This window comes from Pseudoliparis swirei, chromosome 10 (assembly GCF_029220125.1).
Source record: "Pseudoliparis swirei isolate HS2019 ecotype Mariana Trench chromosome 10, NWPU_hadal_v1, whole genome shotgun sequence".
In the NCBI taxonomy this organism is placed as follows: Eukaryota; Metazoa; Chordata; class Actinopteri; order Perciformes; family Liparidae; genus Pseudoliparis; species Pseudoliparis swirei.
In genome coordinates, this window is record NC_079397.1 from 6,493,200 (window position 1) to 6,499,550 (window position 6,351).

A 6,351-nucleotide genomic window follows, 5' to 3' on the forward strand; every position below is an offset into this window, starting at 1 on the left:
AATGTCAACATATTCTACCCTGAGTTCAGGATTATAGATGAAGTTACGGGCAGTTAATCCGATCAGTCCAGGTCGAGGCACGCTTTATCTGTGCTTTGTGTTTATCTTAGCTGCGTAACATCTTCTTCAAAGGATCTTTCTCTATCCACACCATTATTACCTTCGCATTGAAAATGCGGAAGGTTATGTTTTGATTGCCGCGTATTTATTTGTATGCGTGTTATTCGCCTAACTCAAAAAGTATAAAACCGAATCGCATGACATTTGGTGGGATGATTGGTTATTATCCGGAGACCATTTGATTAGATTTTGGGATCGATCGGGTCAAAGGTCAAGGTCATGAAAAAGGTCAAAATCTTCTTGAATCGCATGGAATTTGGTGGGATGATTGGTTATTATCCGGGGACCATTTGATTAGATTTTGGGATCGATCGGGTCAAAGGTCAAGGTCATGGAAAGGTCAAAATCTTCTTTTTACCATAGCATGGTCAATTCCTATCCAATTGGCATGCAACTAATGCCAAAATGTTCATAATGCAATGCCCAATCTTGTGATATGCGAAGGTATGCGCTCTACCGAGTGCCCGTTCTAATTCGTCCTGTGTTGACGCCGCAATCATTTACTGATAAGCAATGATAATGTTGTTGTGTTCTTATTTGGTTTGGTGTTGTTTTGTTGTTTTTTCTTGTTGGCACGGACTTTGGAAAGTAGCTTGTGAATACTGCGGTATGTGGCATTGAATCACGCTCTATACTTGTCCTTATAACAATAAACATGAGCTGAGAAACTAAATACGTTCTCGACATATTTTTAGAGTCCTAGGATGATTATTCACACACACACACACACACACACACACACACACACACACACACACACGCACACACACACACACAAAGAGAAATGCATTTCTTGGCCTCGCTGTGATGACGCAAGCTCACTGCAAACACATCCAAGCGGCTCCGACCGGTGCCATTTATAACGAACGCCGCATCGGTTTTCATGCTCTGCTGTTCTCGAGGAGCTGTTTTTAAAGCCGAGGAGCATTTTTTTCGAGACGCAAATTGATGCCATGAAATTCACGAGGTGGCTGTATTTATGGGTAAAGGCTGCACTGGCTCGCCATAAAAAGATAGAGCTGCTCTCTCTCTCCAGCTGGCATGGTTACGGCTGTGCGAGGGAGCTCGTCATCATTCTCTGTGCTCCTTTTGCCACATTTGCTCATTATGCTTCCTACACACACACACATTAACTCTCAAAGTCAATGATTTGGGCCCAACAGCGGCGCCCATATCGACTCAAGAGTTGTTGACAGGCAGAAAAGTCACCCGTTGCTCCCTCACGAGGTTACTCTCTCCTCTGCTTTCCTTTATAGACTCTAAAAAAAAAAAGCAGAACATGGACAAATATTATCATTTCAGCCACTTAATACCGTTTAACGCCAACAAGACGGTCTATTGTGGCAAATAAAATGGCAAGTGCACGGGTGCCCTGGAGCACTGTGCACCACCCTGTGAAGGAATCGCAGCTTACGCAGAGAGGAAGAAGACGAGGGTGTTGTCTGGCCTGGAGAAGCACTGTTGCATAATGAATGAAGCAGACTTGTGGTCACAGGAGTGAAAGTCCATCTCCTGCATTAACCATATTCTTTCAGACAGCTTTTATGTGCTCTCGCGTCTGTCTGCGCGGCTTAACAAGCGGGGCAGGTACCGGAGGTGCGACGACAAAGGAAATGCACTTTGGATTCAACACAATCAAAGTCTAGATGCCAAACTGATGCACAGCTCTCGCAACACACGAGAAAACACCGACATCTAAGTTTATTTTATGCTGACGGTATCAGTATTTTTTGTCATACGTGTTGATAGTGAAGGACCCGCTGTGGACTTGGGATGTATTTAAATAAGCGTGCGTGTAAATATATATGTTTGTCTATTTATTCAAATTAAAGTCAAAATCTGGAAGTGCTTTTGATCAAATCAGACTAATACCTGTTTTGGTTAATTGCCTCTGGTCTGACTTTTGGATAAACTAAAACAAATAACATTGTGTTTTGTTCACCCACAGCAGCGTTTCTTAAAATGAAGAAAGCTTGCTTGAATACTAAACAGCTGTTCAGAAAGACAATATTCACAATGGCTTCCTCATAATACTGCAAAGCCAACGAAACGTTGGAACGCCCAGTTTGCACCTGAAGAAACAATTTGAGGAAGGGCGTTGGTCCAGTTGGAAGTGTGTCTATTTCTCACCAGCAGTGATCTGATCCACCTCAACTTCTTGGGCCCTGAGCTAAAAGGAGCAGAATGTCACAACGATGGCTATGAAAGAGACTTTTGTTTCACAGACAAGACCAGAGGGACCGGTGTGTGTGTGTGTGTGTGTGTGTGTGTGTGTGTGTGTGTGTGTGTGTGTGTGTGTGTGTGTGTGTGTGTGTGTGTGTGTGTGTGTGTGTGTATTACCATGGAAGCCATCGGGGTGAAAAGGTTACTGCTGTTCCAGTGTTTAGCGAGTCACTTGAAGTTTTCCCAGAAAAGGTCTGAGTGGGAAAAAAAAAAAAAAACACATCAACACATACTGTACATGATCATCACACACAGTTCCTCTGTCTCATTCTTCAAGCAAAACGAAAAACAAATTGAGTCTGATCATGTGTGTGTCCATTCAGAAATATTGTGTGAAGACATGAAATCCACGTGATCAGATATCGACCCAGCTCAGGGCCTGCGGCCGGCGGTGTGTTTGTCTGTCTGTGCCGAGGTCGGCAGGAAGTTCCCACAGACACGCTGAGTGTAAAAACAGCTGTCTGGCTTTGTGTGTCTGTGTGTGTGTGTGTATGTGTGTGTGGGTGTGTGTTGGAGAGGCAATTATAGGATTGGTGGAGGGGCGGAATACAAGGTCAGTGGGGTCCTTGCTGAGATTGAGGGGGGGAGGGGTTGTTGCACCCTTTCGCACCACCACTTTGAGGCCGTGACTCCGCCTCTCATGGTGCCCGTCGCGATTTCTGTTAGATCGACAAATTTCTTCCCCCAGAATTTCAATGTAATCCCTCTTCTGCTTAATCAATTTATTACTCTCTCTCTCTCTCTCTGAGAGTCCCGACCATAGTAAACTTGCTACTTTTATTTCATCCAATCAATGCAGTGTCAGGGTTAGGGGGGAAGCCCCTAGAACCCAGGCCCCGAGTTTAGGAAACATAGTAATCCACGGCTGCACCAATTAATACGGGATGAAGCAGTCAGAGATCACAAGAGCGACGCCCCGGGACGATGGCGAGAAAGACGAGTCGGAATGGATTCCTTATAAGGGGTAAAGTTGAGATGTACAATATGATTACTTCATGAAACCACTAGTTGGCTTTCGTAGTGACGGTGAGTGGTGAGCGGACCTTTCTAGTCTTCCTCCTTTAAGTTTGATATTAGGGACTTATGGATTCCACAAGTGTGTTTCGCACTTTCGCACCATACCTACGATGCTGAAAACTGCCGTTGGTACTTTGTGTCGTCGATGTTTAGCGTGTGTTCTGTTCTGTAAGACCACTTCTATTGTATGTCTGTCCGTCCTGGAGGAGGAGCCCCTCCTCTTTTGCTCTCCCAGAGTTTTTTGGGGAGGGGGATTTAGCTTTGTGATATTGGCGACTTGTTTTGACTTGAGTGTAGGGGGTTGAGGAACCTGAAAGAAACCGTCGTGGAAAAGGTTTTGTGCTGAGCTGGGCGTAAACATGAGGGTGAGGCTCTGTTTGGAGTCCAGTATCAGATAAGAGACAGACGAGGGGAGTGGTTACAATCCTAGAGGCCTACAGACAAAATAGGAGCTCACAAAGAGCCATGCTTTTATGCTGGCAATGGCCTTGAACCAGGATATTCATTTATACTCCGTGATCTGGCCTGCAGACACACTCTTAATCTGTATTATACAATATACATATTTGCTCTTCCAAGACTTTGGACTAAAGTGTCCACCAAATGAATTTAATGCAAAATGTAATCGTCTCACACTTGACAACGCCTCCTCAACAAGCCCAGAAATGACAAGTAAATGGATGATGACGTGTATAAATATGTGGATTTCCCCTTTAAAGTCTGCAACATTAAAATAAGTTGCAACGTTTCCTTCTCGCTGAGTGACTGGAGTGAGGAAGCAGCTTTGTGCTCAGTGCTGCCCCTGCTGGCCAGACAGTATATTGCAAAAATACTCACATACTGTCGTTATGTCGCCCTTTCGCCACCAGTGGTCGTGAGATGTGAGATGTGAGATGTTCCTCAGCTCTGGGGCAGCAGAGACAGATGCGGGGTCTTTTCTGGGGTTGAGTATGTGAGTTTGTGCAGAAATAAGAGAATGTTTTTGAAAAGATCAGGACTCACTGAGGGATGTACGATCAGCTGACTTGCACGCTTGTAAACGGATGCATGGAAGTGTGTTGTTGTTTGTGCGTTTGTGTGTTGTGGTCCGTGTTGAGTCGAAGGTCAGCATGCAATAATTAAAGCCACGAGCGTTTTTTTAGTCATGGAAGTAGGGTCGACAACGTGAGTCGAAAATGCATTTACATCCAAAGGTCCATGTTCGGTTGAGAGGAATTGTTTGCATGAGAGTGGATCTGATCAGGGGGTGAAGGAGCAGAGGAGCAGGGGTCAGAGGTCACACCGAGGAGAAGGGGAACGATTTCAGAAGAGGTTCTTTGAGCAACAGGCTCTTTTTTGTTTAGACGGATTTATTTTGCGGAGCATGCAGAGGGCGGAAATAGATAACTTGTACTCTACGACAACAACAACAATAAAACCTCTCCTGTTTGGCGAGGGCATGTTATCAGCTTTGCCCTCAGGCTCCCACGAGACATCTCTCATCATTAGAGGTTTATGGAATGGGAGATATTCTATGTTCATACACAATGCATCATATACGTCTTATATAAGACGAGCTGAAGACGGCTCACGCCCACACTTTGTCTCCCGGCCAGCGCAGAAACCCGGGCGCTCAGAAGGGGTTCGGCCTCCACGGCGGCTGACAAACACACACTTCTAAAGGCACCGCCTCTCTCACTGCACACAGGCAATAACAAGAACAGGACTTTATATGCGAGGCCCACACAAAGGGAAGCGTGCCAGGAGCTGTAATGTTAAGCATACATGATATATTTATACACACACACACACACACACTGGAACGGCCTTCAAACGAAGGCTCTCCATTATATCACCACACATGGGGATATAAGATGTCGGAGGATGTCGCGCGCGGGGCCTCCGAGGAGACCAGAGGGAGAGCATCGTGGTGTTGTCTTCATTTCGTGGGAATAAGGAAGGGAGAGTTCTGTGTTGACGGTCACTCAGAAGGTCACTCCTCTGGCAGAGAGACACACTTTGATAGGAGTCATGTGCAGCATACGTCTGACTTAAAAACATACTAAATGACTGTGATGGTACACGCTGTCGTTGTCGGGCCGGTGTGAGTATAAGATAAAAGAGGCCGAAGTTTGTGTACTTTGAGTACAGTTGAGCGGACGCTTATAGGTCGTGTGCACAAACACAGCGTTAACGGCACACGCTCCCTCCAGTGATACTCGCAGCATATCATTTGGGTCATTTTCTCCAGTCTGTCACATACATTATGCAATCGGCACACATCGTAAAAATTGTAATGAGACCAACTTCTTATTCAACGAGGGCCACAGGCGGATGTTCACTCATGATCTGTGACGTGGCACGATCAGGTGATCGTGTTGTCGATTTGGTAAACAGAGGAAGGAGAGAGGCCACCGGCGTGGAGTTAGTCCACTGTGTTACTGAAGCACCAGCCAGGACAACCCACAGGGATGAAATGATGTGGGACACTGGCGCCCCCTGCCGGTCAATCTAGAGAACAGCAATTCCCTGACAGCAGATGTTGCAACGAGGAATCACCTTCTTGCACAAGATGACAGAATAATACAGTGAAATTGGAAGACGTGGGCCATTGATGTGTTCTTTTGAAGCAGATTAAAACAGAAAGACTTGGTGGGCGAGAGGATGAAGGACGGTGCTGAGAGACGTTTGTTTTAAATGTTTCGGATCTTCTGCAGCAAATACCGTTCGTTCTAGAGTTGCACTAATTGTAAGTCAACAATTTAAGAATGCCTGAATTAAAATGTAGAAAGTAAGAAATGGCACAAAATATCGATAACATAATGAAGCACACAAGGTTGATTTTTTACATAATTATATGGACTTCCCGAGACCACACCAGTCAAAATGACCTGCATGGCGAACATGTTAGATGTGTCTTTCAAGGGATGGAATAGAGCTTAATGTTGTAGAAACTACACACCAGTTACACACACAGCGGCACAGGTGTGTGACATTAGATTGGTTGTCAGT